At 40.3% G+C, this 13636-nt stretch overlaps 1 protein-coding gene across 4 annotated transcripts in view; it reads right to left on the bottom strand.

Annotated features, from left to right (window-relative positions):
- The window catches only part of LOC149270078 (uncharacterized), a 39593-nt gene extending 30835 nt beyond the window's left edge, over window positions 1-8758 (bottom strand). For 2 of the 4 annotated variants that reach the window (XM_089463702.1, XM_089463703.1), the window contains exon 1: window positions 7863-8758. The gene's annotated coding sequence lies outside the window, so the exon portion shown is untranslated. Of the gene's footprint in view, window positions 1-3416; window positions 3638-3692; window positions 3980-4034; window positions 6938-7862 lie in introns of those variants that run through there. The other 2 variants (XM_089463701.1, XM_089463700.1) reach the window with 2 other exon arrangements.
- Window positions 8759-13636: the final 4878 nt, after the last annotated feature.

The raw sequence follows: 13636 nt of genomic DNA, 5'->3' as shown, positions 1-13636 counted from the left end.
TCGCCTTGCACCCAAGTACGTTCGCCGAATTATTTAACGAATGCCTGATCCAAGAGACGTTCCCGGCAAAATGGAAAGCCCAGAATCTGGTATTGCTACCCAAGGCTGGCAAACCACCAGATGAGCCATCTTCGTACAGACCGATCTGTCTCTTAGACACCATGGGAAAGGTGTTTGAGAAACTGATCTGCTCTAGGCTGGAGACTGCGATTGCAAGCGCCGGAGGCCTGTCACCAAACCAATTTGGATTCCGGAAGGCCCGGTCAACAACGGACGCGCTTAACAAAGTTGTTGGTCTGGCCACTTCCGCTATTCAAGGCACCAGATGGAGGCACGGGACGAAGGAATACTGTATCATCGCGACCCTGGATGTAAGGAATGCCTTCAACACAGCTAGTTGGGATATGATACTGAATGCGCTGTCACAATATAATATCCCTAAATATCTAAGAGAGATAATAAAGAGCTACTTCAGAGGAAGAACACTGGTATACAACACGAGTGAGGGTCCCCAAACTCATACAGTGTCAGCTGGAGTACCCCAAGGCTCAGTGCTGGGGCCTCTCCTATGGAACATCATGTACGACGGCGTACTGCGCTTGGAACTACCAGCAGGCGCGCACACCATCGGCTTTGCTGATGATGTAGCTGTCGTAGCCATAGGAAAGGAGCTCAAAGATACAGAGGATATTTGCAGCGAAAGTATCAATCGCATACGAAGCTGGTTGACAGGAGCTGGGCTCGAGCTAGCGGCACACAAGACCGAAGTTGTACTAGTCAGCAGTCGCAAAAGAGTGGAAACTGCCAATATAAAGATCGGCAGCGTCACCATTGCGTCAAAGAGGGCGATAAGATATCTTGGTGTCATGATAGACACAAGATTAACTTTCCGCGAGCACTTAGAATATGTGCATAAAAAGGCAGCTGATTCTTGTAGAGCTCTCTCGAGAATCATGCTTAACACGCGGGGACCTAAACAGCAACGACGTCTCCTCCTAATGAGCGTCATTAGGTCTGTCATCCTCTATGCTGCGCCAATATGGGCAAGAGCGATGGCAACGCCGAGCTACAGCCGAGGCATTTACGCGATCTACAGGCTGAGCGCAATCAAAGTCAGCTGCGCTTTCAGGACTATCTCCGATGACGCAGCGCTCGTCATAGCCGGTATGGTGCCACTGGAGTATTTGGTCGCCGAAGCCGTGGAGCGGAATTCGCATGGGCCTACGCGACTCAACGCTGTCAGGGCGAACAGCATCGCACGATGGCAAAGAAGGTGGAATAGCTCAGCTAAAGGGCGGTGGACGCACAAGCTCATCCCGGAGCTTGAACCATGGGTTAACCGCAAACATGGCGAGGTTAACTTCTACCTTACGCAGATCCTCTCGGGTCATGGATGCTTTCGGAGCTATTTGAAGCGCTTTGGCCACGAGGAATCTGACGAGTGCCCCTGGTGCGAGCGAGGGCATGTGGAAGACGCCAACCACATTCTTTTCGAATGTGGACGGTTCCTGGAGGAGAGGCGTCGTCTGGAAGAGGCAGTGGGTCGCTCCATCAGAGCGGACAACTTAGTCAACGCCATGCTGGAATCGGAGGAAGCTTGGGAACTAACAAGCACCTTCGCGGCCACGGTGATGATGGAGCTCCGCAGAGTCGAGCGATCGAGAAGACGAGCTGTCCCAGGCTAAGGTAGCGCATAGTGCTTGCGAAGTAATGCTTTACGGCCGTCCCGCAAGCACCGCGCGCTATCCTAGCCACCACGCAACTTGCAATTTGTTATATAATTTTGTCAATAAATGAATATAAAAAAAAAAAAAAAAAAAACACATACACAAACACATACACAAACATTTACATACATATACACACAAGCATAAACACGCATGGGCGGCAGTGAGCGCTTACTATGAGAACTTAATTGCTTAATAACTTTTTTTGTGGACATACGATCTTCACGAAACTTTCAGATTATGATTATAACGTGGAAATGCATGTAATTGCTAAAGCAAAAGTCTCTAGTATTTGAAATACGCTTTTTACAAAAGTGAGGGTAAGGGGGTGAATTTAAGGGTGGGGGGTAAATTTTAACAAAAACCGAAATTGTATAAATTGCATATACGCATACATTAAAAATTTGGAGACTCTAGCAATAAAGGTGTAGAAGATAAGGTTTTTTATCGATAAAAACTATTGGGATGAGTTATCGATTTTTAATGATGAGCTTGATATCCGCGCTGTAATTACGGACATTTGAAAAAAAAATTTGAAGTCTCTAGCTCTTATATCTTCTGAAATCGACGCGTTCATACATACGGACAGACGGACAGACAGACGGACAGGGCCAAATCAACTCAGCTCGTCCCCCTGATCAAGAATATATATACTTTGTGGGGTCTGCCACGCCTCCTTCTCCCTGTTACATACATTTCAACAAAACCATTATACCCTGATTTCCCATTGAAAATGGGTTCAGGGTATAATGAGTTAAAGGAAAGTGTGTTGGTCGTGACCTTAACCTCAGCATTAGAGGCAGTAAGAGTTACGCACACAGGCCACAAATGCTCACACATGTTTCCAGAGACTGTAAGTGTGTGTGTGCTTGCTCGTCGCGAAATTATATTCTTTATGCGTATCAACGCTTTCCTACCCTTCCTACGAATAACCATCGAAACGCTTACATTTTCTTTGCATGAGCGTGACAAACGCTTTTATGATTTAGGTATACCCTTCGTTCAAAAGGAAAGAGCTGGGATCGTCGCCAACAAATTTCAATTTTTGTGCGCTGCTGAGTTCGGTGATTTGAGCGACCATAGAGAGAGATAGAGAGAGAGAGTGAGAGTAGGACAAAAGCGCATAACTGTGCTTTGTATAAGAATGGGACCATTTCGTTTGAGCGCTTGCAGCGCACTGACTTTGTCGTGCAATATTTTCACTGCTCGAACCTCCAGCGACCGAGCCGAGCAAATACGAAGTAAAGTGGTCGACCAACTTAACATTTTCTGCTGTAGAATGTCTACATGTCTAGTCTATGTGTTCTCTGGTCAGTGGTACCACTCTATGGCCGGGGCAGCGTCAGTTTGCCGTGACTAGAGTGAGGAGTGGGGAAGGGGGGAGTACGGGAAACACTAGTTGACGACAGCCGGGGCTTGTCCACTCGGCGAACGGGCGCGTCAACGTTCTCTATAGCCAACTCTTGCTATAGTCGGGCTTTGCTGCGACAGGTTGAAATAAATGGTGCAGAGGGGGTGGGGGGGGGGGGGGGGGGGGATAGGGGATCACTACCGTTGGTAGTGTTTAACTTATAAGATAAATAATACGCCGAGTTTCACTTTAATTTCTTTCAACTTGCGCTCCCTTTTTCTTGACTTTCATTTCAAACATTTCACTTAAATTTATTCTAATAAGCTACTTGCGCTCACCCGCTACTCTTCGCTGCTCGAAAACTAATAATCCATTCAGCTAGTCAGCAAATTCGAAGTTGAATAGTACCGCTAACACATAGACTAGACATGTGGAACAAACTTTTTCAACACCGAAAAAATGCGCTGAAGAGACCGGAAAACTTCGTATTTGCTCGGCTCCGTCTCTTGAGGCTGAAGCAGTGAGCATACAACACTACAAAGTCAGTTCGTTGCGAGCGCTAAAACGAGATATTACAATGTATCGCCGCTATGTCTTATTTTATTTTTTCTTACCCTCTCTTTCTGTTTCTCTATGCTCTCTCACATGTACATACGTATGTATATGTATGTGCAGACACAAGCCAGCAGCGCACAAAAATTAAATTTTGTTCGCGACGATCCTATTTTTCCCTTCTGAGTGAAGAGAATACCGAACTCTTAAATGCCCTTGTCGTGCTCATGCAAAATGTTTAGATTTGTATTATTAATAGTATAAAGGATATGAAAGCGCTGGTGCGCATAAATAATAAGTTGTTGCTTACATGCGCTTGTGTGCCTGTGTACGAATATTGCCTTGGTGCCTGTGGAATAATGTATGTGAGTATATACATATGTAAGTATCTGCACAATACGTACATACATAAATCTTGTCGTGTGCCTGCCACGGGCTTTTAATTGTCATCAGATCAGCTTTGCTGTGAGAGTGCTAAACGACCTTTTATTATCACTTCCTATTCTACCTATTCTTTAATTATTTGCAATTTACGTTTATTTAAAATGTTGATTTTACCAACGATCTTATCAGTTTGCCATTTACAATTTTTTCAAATTAAAATTAAAACAAACTGATTAAGAATAAATTTTCCTATGCTGAAAGCATGGGTGAGAGGGGGAAGACCATTCATTATCTAAAGATGATTTTGCTGTAGCTTGCATGCAGTACAGAACAATTTTCTCTTTAATGCGAGAGATGTATGGTTTCTTTTCGAAAATTGTCCTAAATTTTTCGAAATGCAGTTTTATCAAATTGTAAAAATGGTCAGAATGGTCGCAGCAGCTACACTGTAGCTAAAGATTTGTGTTGCTAATTTCACTTTCATTTTTTCAAAGCAGTTCGGACTGACATGTTAACCTTAAAACATATCAGTCCGAATTTCGGACATAAACGTGTTAAATTCTTGGTCTCAGTTTCATATAATTTTCTAATTATTTCCTATGAAACTGTACCTTCTCGTGTTAAGTCTTCTTTAAAAGAATATTTCGAAGGGATTTAACTAGATGCGGTGCATCAAAGATGGCAACAATTTTTTCACCATTAACCTCAAAGCTATGATTGTTTAAATCAATACCCCATCTATTAAACACTGCCCTATTATTGGATCCCTGATCGCAAACAACGGCTTTGACATTGAGCCCTAATGCTTGCGATAGTCCAATATTTTCTTCAACTTTTTTTTTAGGTCAGTATGATTTATGCCGCGAGCTGAAACCGTATAGCTTAAAACATACTTCCAGTTCTCAAAAAGCCCCTAACACGGAAAACACAGACTTGCTGTCCTAAAAACCTACTTCGTTTTACACCATCGTTTTCATTTTTTCAACAATGCCCTGCAGATTTTCTAATAGGTCTGAATTAAATCCAGGACCTAAATTTTTCAAAATCGCCCATCGATTTAAAGATTTCCTACATGGGAGTCTTAAATTAAGAACATCCCTAAGATAATCATATGTCCTAGCTGAATAAAAATTAATATTTTGGGCAATCGCCCTATCAGCACCATTATAGACATGATTATTTTTCAAAAGCATTTTACATAACACTTTTGATTGTTCAGAAACATGAGGTAAATTGTCGTGAAGACATTACCATGTTTTTTTTACCTTTCTAATTCTATAAGAATGGTTTCTATATCTAAAAACATTTTTTAAACCTGAATATTTTTTCTACAAATTAAGGAGCTCTTCCTGTACTCTTTTAAGCTCTACTCCCATATCATAATGTTTTTTCCTATAACAGCCCTCATTTTGCTCTCTTTTTAAACAATTTAAACAAAAAGAAGACCTACCTACGCTTAAATCTTGTCATAATTGATTTTTTGAATTACATCCAAAACTCAAAAGGTTCGCTACGTTTTCCTCCTCGTCATTTTCATTTTGAGCGCTTTGGTGCTCTGTGGCAGACGACTTATCAAACTCATCAGAATGAAAATCTAGATTGCACAAGTGGGAAATCAGGGTATAATGGTTTTGTTGAAAGTATGTATGTAACAGGCAGAAGGAGGCGTGGCAGACCCCACAAAGTATATATATTCTTGATCAGGGCGACGAGCTGAGTCGATTTGGCCCTGTCCGTCTGTCCGTATGTATGAACGCGTCGATTTCAGAAGATATAAGAGCTAGAGACTTCAAATTTTGTTTACAATGTCCGTAATTACAGCGCGGATATCGAGTTTATCATTAAAAATCGATAACTCATCCCGATCGTTTTCATCGATAAAAAACCTTATCGAAAACCAGTTATAAAATGATATCTCCCACACCTTTAGAGCGAGAGCTTCCAAATTTTAAATGTAAATTTATATGTACTTTATAGAATTTCGATTTTTTTCAGAATTTACCCCCCACCCCTAATTTATCCCCTGACCAAACGTTTGTAGAAGACGCATTTCAAGGGCTAGAGACTTGTGTTTTAGCATATACCCGCACTTTAATTTTATATTAACGACCTAAAGAACATAGTTCATCAACAAGAAAATTTATTAACAATTAAATTTGCATAGTAAGCCCACACTGCTGCCAATGCGTCTTTGTGCTTGCATCCCTATGTTTTTCTGTGTGTGCGTGTGTGTGTTTCTTGTGTAAGCAGAAAAACTCGAAAAATTATTATGAAATATCAATATTTCGAAGGGTTCAGGGGATTTCGTAGACGAGCAGCCTCTACTAGATTATTTAATTGGTGTCAACTAAGCTGCGAGCCACTTCCTATATTTGAGAGTGGCACTCTGTTCAAAACTCAACTATCTCGGCTAGATCTATTTGAGAGTGGTCCAGTCTATAAAATTCGGACAACTGCGTTCCTTTAAAAATGGTCGGCAAACGAAGTACTACTCAACTCAGTCAACATATTATGTTGGATAGCGACCGAAAAAAAAGGTAGTTTCTAAAAAAAATTCCCCACTTTTCGCATATTTGCCCCTATTTTGCAATCCAGTTTTTACCAACGATACAACTTTATTTTGGATCAAAAGTGCTCAGCGTCAAGTTCTTAAACATCTCTAAGCACATGTACAGTTGATATTCACCAGTTACAAAAAAGAAAGATCGAATTTACTTTAAATACTCAGTTTACAATACATTAAAATAAAATTATTATTATTTTTTATTTGATGTAGCTACATAGAAATAAATATAATATTTAAATCAAACGAGTTTAAATAGTAAACAAGAACTTATCTCAAATTACTTTTCGTATTGTTAACTGCACGTATTGACGATTTGGGGAAAGTTGGATTACCATTACCATTTCGATTACCATTATAAGTAGTCATTGCCCTCAAAAATGTTACTAAGCAGTCCTTCACCGTCTCCATCATCGTCTCCTCCTCCTATATCAAACACATTGTCGGCACTGGGTGGTATAAATGCTCCATTAAATGTGTCTTCCAGTCGATCTTCTAAGCCCATTGTATAAGCAATGCCATATATCAATCGCATAATTACAAGTCGCACGAAGTTTGGTGCGTTTGTATTTTGTCTTTCGGATTGCGAGTCTATATTGTTGTCAAAAGTATATTTATATGCTGCAAGGATCGGCAATGCAGCTGAAAAAATTATATTCTGCATTGTTCTTTTCATGTTTACAAAATAAATACAATTTATTTTTTCTTATCAAAGATCACTGTTAAGATGTTGACAGTAAACTGTTTTTAAACCTACGTACATACGTACATAAACTGAGAAATGTTACATGTTTAATTTCGAATTCAACTTAGAAAAAACCTGTAGTAAAGCTTGGTCGACAACGAAATACCCTAGGCCCTTCGACGACCTGATTATCTACAATTCTTTTATACAAGCACACGTTGTAAACAACACATGCACTCATATGTATTTATTCCAGAGCTTGCAAATGAGAGTTGAGCGTTTTTTCGTTTATTCTCTTTCTCGCATCATACTCAAAAAAAATTGTGTAGACACGTCTCTCTCTGAGCGTCACTCTCTTTTTTCTTTAGCATCTGTTTCGCTCAGACGCAATGCGATGACTCATTCGTGTGACGCTCTCACATGAGTGTCGCGTAAAACTAACACGATTTTCTCTCACACAAAGCCTCTCAGCAAGAAACACTTTGACTAACAAACTCAGCAGAAAATGTTTTTGCCTTCGTGTGCATGTAAATACACGCATACATACATACAAAAAGAACGCAGCAATCGCGCGTGATTACCCATACAAACGCAACTTACCGTTACTTCATTTAACTCAAGCAAACGATCAGTGTTTGACTTGAGGAAACGAAACCAGAAACAACTGTCTCCCTCAGAGCGCGAGAGAGCTAAGCCAGACGCGACAAAAACAGTTTCTGTCTGAGTTTTTTTGACTGTGTCAGTGAAAGACACTTTTTTGCAGACAACGCAAAAGTGTTAACAGTTTTTTGCGAGCTATGATTTATTCACATCCTAAAGTGCGTGATCTGTTTACAGCATATGTAGATTTCGCAATAATGAAGTAGTGCTTCGGCTGCAGTTTGATATTACAATACTGAATTATATAGTTTTTTAGTTAATTACACGGTACACCGATATTTAATTTATGTTTAAAATACAGAGAAGATTGGATATTTATCGAAATTTAATTTTTGGCTTTTTTGACTTAACATTTTGCCGAGGTTACACTGACGGACGGACAAACGGGCTGACTTATGTCGATATCCTGATAAAGAATATACATACATATGCTCATACATATACTCTATGGAGTCTGCTACGTCTCCATTAGCCAGTACAAACCATTTCATAAACAGAGTACTCCCCGATTTTCAATTCATGATGGGTATAATAATTCTCTTATAACATAAGTATGAAATCCAGTGTTTGTACGCTCGAAATATTTTGAAATCAAAAAGGTTGAAAAATGAGTGAAAAGCTTATAGCTTGAGATCTAGCTTATTTGCTCGGCTCTTCTACTTTTAGGTTCGGGCTACGAAAATATACGAAAGCACAATCATTTCGCTTCATGCGCTCGACCGAGGCGGTCAAATGTTGAACAAAAGATGCCTCTATGCTCAATTTTTTTCTTGCTCTCTCTCTCTCTTTCTCTCTCTCTCTCTCTCTCTCTCTCTCTCGATGCTCTCTGCTCTCTCAAATATGTATGTATATGTATGTACGCATGTGAGGACAAGCAGCAGCTCACGAAAATTGAAATTTCTTCGCGTTAGACTCACGTTTCTTCCCTTCTGCGTAAGAGTATATCGAACTCTTCATACCGTTTGCCAAACGCGTACAAATGCTCGTACATGCTTCCAGAGACTGCAAGTGTGTCTGTGCTTGCCCGTCGCGAATTCATATTTTTTATGCGTATCAACGCTTTCATACCCTTCCCACGAATATCCATCGAAACGCTACATTTTGTTTGCATGAGCCTGACAAACGCTTTTATGATTTAGGTATACCCTTCGTTCAAAAGGAAAGAGCTGGGATCGTCGCCAACAAATTTCAATTTTTGTGCGCTGCTGAGTTCGGTGATTTGAGCGACCATAGAGAGAGAGAGAGAGAGAGAGAGAGAGAGAGAGAGAGAGAGAGAGAGAGAGAGAGTAGGACAAAACGCATATAAGAATGGGACCATTTCGTTAGAACGCTTGCAGCGCACTGACTATGTCGTGCAATATTTTCACTGCTCGAACCTCCAGCGACCGAGCCGAGCAAATACGAAGTAAAGTGGTCGACCAACTTAACATTTTCTGCTGTAGAAAAATTTTTTCTACATGTCTAGTCTCTGTGTTCTCTGGTCAGTGCTCTTGTTTAGAGCCAGTGTAGCCGTTCCAGCCAGTGTTGCTGATTCCATTCATAAATAAGCCAGATTTTTCCGCTATTCGCGATTTCCAAATTTTTTCCGCAATCGCACTTGAAAATAAGCCAGATTTGGCCGAAAATAAGCCTAAACGGCAACACTGATCGTAACTGGTATCACTGGTTAGTGCTAGTATCAATAACTTTTCCGATAATTATCACCGGCCGCCAACATTTCGTGACGATACTTTTGTACGATCAGAATTCATCGTAGTATCACTACTTACCAAACAACACATAGACTAGACATGTAGAGCAACGTTTTTCCACGCCGCAACATCTGTCTAGCAAGTCCCGGCCAACTTCGTATTCGGCTTGGTATTGGAAAGCTCAGGTAATGAAAGATAGCACGACGAAATCAGTGCGCTCTAAGCACGCAAACGAAATGCAAATGCATGTATGCGCTTTGCGTTTTTTGTCTTACTTTTCCTCTCTCTCTCTAACTCTCTCTCTCTCTCTTTGAAAAAAATTGCCGTTGGTCTGCCTTGTGAAATGAGCACATGCATATATATATTTGTGTATGTGTATGCTTGCATGGGATGACAAGCTAATTGTCTCTGGATTTAGTAGTTTGTAAAATTTGTATGATTTCAATCGTAGGGTGACTATCAAATGGGTCTTTATGGTACTAATAGGTCGTACGATTCTGAAAGCGATGCTAGTCGCAACGAATTATATAGCATGCTGAAAATCTTGTAAATAAAAAAAAAAAAAAAAACATGAAAAAAATCAAACCATAAAAACCGCTTTTTTTTAGGCTTTTTTTTTTAAATTTTCAGGTTTTTATACTCATTCACGAAAGTGAATCATTATACTCATTCACGAAAGTGAATCAGTATATTGGTTTTGTGCAATGTCCGTCTTGCTGTCCGTCCGTCTGTCCGTCTGTCCGTATGAACGCAATCTATTTCGGCGCTATTGAAGCTAGAGACTTGAAATTTGGAACACATACTCGTGTATATCTCCGATTTATAAAGTGTTAAAATTTTCCCGATCCGCCCACTAGGGGCGTGGCAAATCGGAAAATGCATTTTCCGATATACCAGAAATCATGTTTGTTGACGAGCTAGAAAGCTGAAACTTGGTATGTAGGTCCGCGTTGACCACCCAAGATTACGAGCTATGGCGGATATATCTACGCCCATTGGGGGCGTGGCAAATCGGATAAAACTGTATCTCCTAAAGTTGTAAACCTAGAATGCTGAAATTTTGCACGTCAGCTAATGGTATGATTCTATAAAGTCTGAAGATAAATTATAAGTCTACACCCGTTGGGGGCGTGGCAAATCGGACCTGAAGATATAGTGATTTTTTAAATTCTCCTATATTTTGGACACTATTGATGGCAGAGACCTCAAATTTTGTATATATACTCGGACTGATCACCCAAGACCAAAAAGTTTTGTCGGATATATGTCCGCCCACAGGGGGCGTGGCAAACCGCAAAAGTTTATATCTCCTAAAGTATAATAGCTAGAAGCTTCAAATTTGGATAGTTGAGTTACTGGTAGCCTCCTCTATCGATTCCCCAAAAATAATTTTTACGCCTCTTTAGGGGCGTGGCATATCGAAAAATACCCTGTAATTTTCACATTTTTTTAGGGTAAGCATTCAAACTTTGCAGTTAGGGTAACGTTATCTCTTTCTAAAAACTGACCAAAAATGAGGTGTCTACGCCCAGTTGGGGCGTGGCAAATCGGAAAAACCTGTATATTCTACAGTATTAGAACGAAACTTAACTACTAAATTGTTGATGGGATGTGAATGAGTATTCCGCAGTCGGTAACGCCCGACTGCAACGTTCTTACTTGTTTTTCCATTTCTTCCATCTAAAAACAGCTTTTTTTTCTGGTAAAAAGTTGGCAGCACCCTGTATGTATGTTCATACATAGTACATCTGTGTAAAGTGGTTATGACAGTCCGTAAGACCGACCAAATGGAAATGCTGGGCTTTAAAATTGCTACAAGCAGCGAGAGTAACGCACGCAGGTCACAAATGATCATACATGTAGCAAGCGACTACAAGTGGGTGTGTGCATGCCCGTCGCGAGATCATATTCTTAATGCGCCTCAACGCATTCATACCCTTCCCATAAATATTAGACGTCTGCATGAATGGCAAAAAAAGCACATTCAACTGTACAAAGTCATCATTGAATTGAGTGAAAACTTGTACAAAACGAAATGAGAATGAGTGAGCGACTGAAGTCGTGTTTCTCTCGGCAGCACAAAAATATAGCCGAAAAGAAACGAAGTGAGTGAGTGAGCAGCAGAAGCTATTAAATGTTGTATATTGAATACATTCGAATATTGTCAGCTGTTTTCTGCTGTGTGTATCTGTTAAAAGAAAGAGGAAACAAGTAAGAAAGCTCTAGTCGAGACTACTCGACTACGAGATCCCCTGAACCCTTGGAGTAATAGCTATTTCAATAATTTTTCGCGTCTATCAGCTTACACAAGAAACACGCACACACACACACACACACACGCGCACGCACGCACACACAGGCATACATACTGACACATACATACACACACATACACACACACACACACACACACACACACACATACACAAACAATTACATACATATACACACACAAGCATAAACACGCAGGGGCGGCAGTGAGCGCTTACTATGAGAACTTAATTGATTATTAAATTTTTTTGTGGACGTACGATCTTCATGAAACTTTCAGATTATGATTATAACATGGATATACATGTAATTGCCAAATCACAAGTCTCTAGTATTTGAAATACGCTTTTTACAAAAGTGAGGGTGAGGGGGTGAATTTAAGGGTGGGGGGTAAATTTTAACAAAAACCGAAATTGTATAAATTGCATATACGCATACATTAAAAATTTGGAGACTCTAGCAATAAAGGTGTAGAAGATATAATTTTATAACTGGTTTTCGATAAGGGTTTTTATCGATAAAAAAAGATCGGGATGAGTTATCGAATTTTAATGATAAACTTGATATGCGCGCTGTAATTACGGATATTTAAAAAAAAATTTGAAGTCTCTAGCTCTTATATCTTCTGAAATCGCGGCGTTCATACATACGGACAGACGGAAAGACGGACAGACAGACGGACAGGGCCAAATCAACTCAGCTCGTCACCCTGATCAAGAATATATATACTTTGTGGGGTCTGCCACGCTTCCTTCTCCCTGTTACATACATTTCAACAAAACCATTATACCCTGATTTCCCATTGAAAATGGGTTCAGGTTATAAAAACAACACGCTGGTATTTGCCGAAAAATACATACATTTTTTCCTGCAGGTTCCGCTTCCATTTCGCACGTCTGCTCACAATTTCTCAAAGCACAAAATGAATACACAAAATATTCTTCGAACTACTTGAGTAGTTCGAGTGTTTTCGAAGTTTTCATTTCACTTTGCTCTTCTTTCGTTATACTCAGTCATTGCGAAACAGTAGTATACAGATTCGTCTCATTCTGTCCTTGTCACTCAATCATATTTCACTCAATTCGAATGTACTTAATGTGGCTTTGTTATGAATGTAATCATGCAGACGTCTAATAAATATACATATATCGAAACGCTAACATTTTGTTTGCATGAATGTCGCAAACGATATTAAGATTTCGGTATACTCTTCACTCAAAAGGAAAGAGCTGGGACCGTCGCGAAGAAATTTCAAGTTTTGTGCGCTGCTGAGCTTCATGATTTGAGAGCCTACAGAGAGAGAGAGAGAAAGAGAGAGAGAGAGAGAGAGAGGGAGAGTAAGACAAAAAACGCAAAGCGCATACATGACCATTTCGTTTGCGTGCTTATAGCGCACTGACTTCGTCGTGCTATCTTTCATTACCCGAGCCTTCCAATACCAAGCCGAGCGAATACGAAGTTGGCCGGGACTTGCTAGACAGATGTTGCGGCGTGGAAAAACGTTGCTCTACATGTCTAGTCTATGTGTTGTTTGGTCAGTGTTATTACTCACTTGTTCTTTTTTGCTCACTTGTTCTTTATCGCCACTAACCAGAGAACACATAGACCGGACAAGTAGTGTAAAGCGTTTTGCACACTTTTTTTTCGGGAGTTATCTCCCAGACCACTTCGTATTTGCTCGGCTCTTCACTTTTAGGTTCGAGCTACAAAAAAAAAAAAATACTCAAGCACAATCATTTCGCTTCATGCGCT

Source organism: Drosophila arizonae, chromosome 3 (genome assembly GCF_054131065.1).
Source record: "Drosophila arizonae isolate 15081-1271.41 chromosome 3, UAZ_ARI_1.0, whole genome shotgun sequence".
NCBI classification, from domain to species: domain Eukaryota; kingdom Metazoa; phylum Arthropoda; class Insecta; order Diptera; family Drosophilidae; genus Drosophila; species Drosophila arizonae.
The sequence above is the reverse complement of the archived record's forward strand: the minus strand, read 5'-3'. Positions and strand labels throughout refer to the sequence as shown.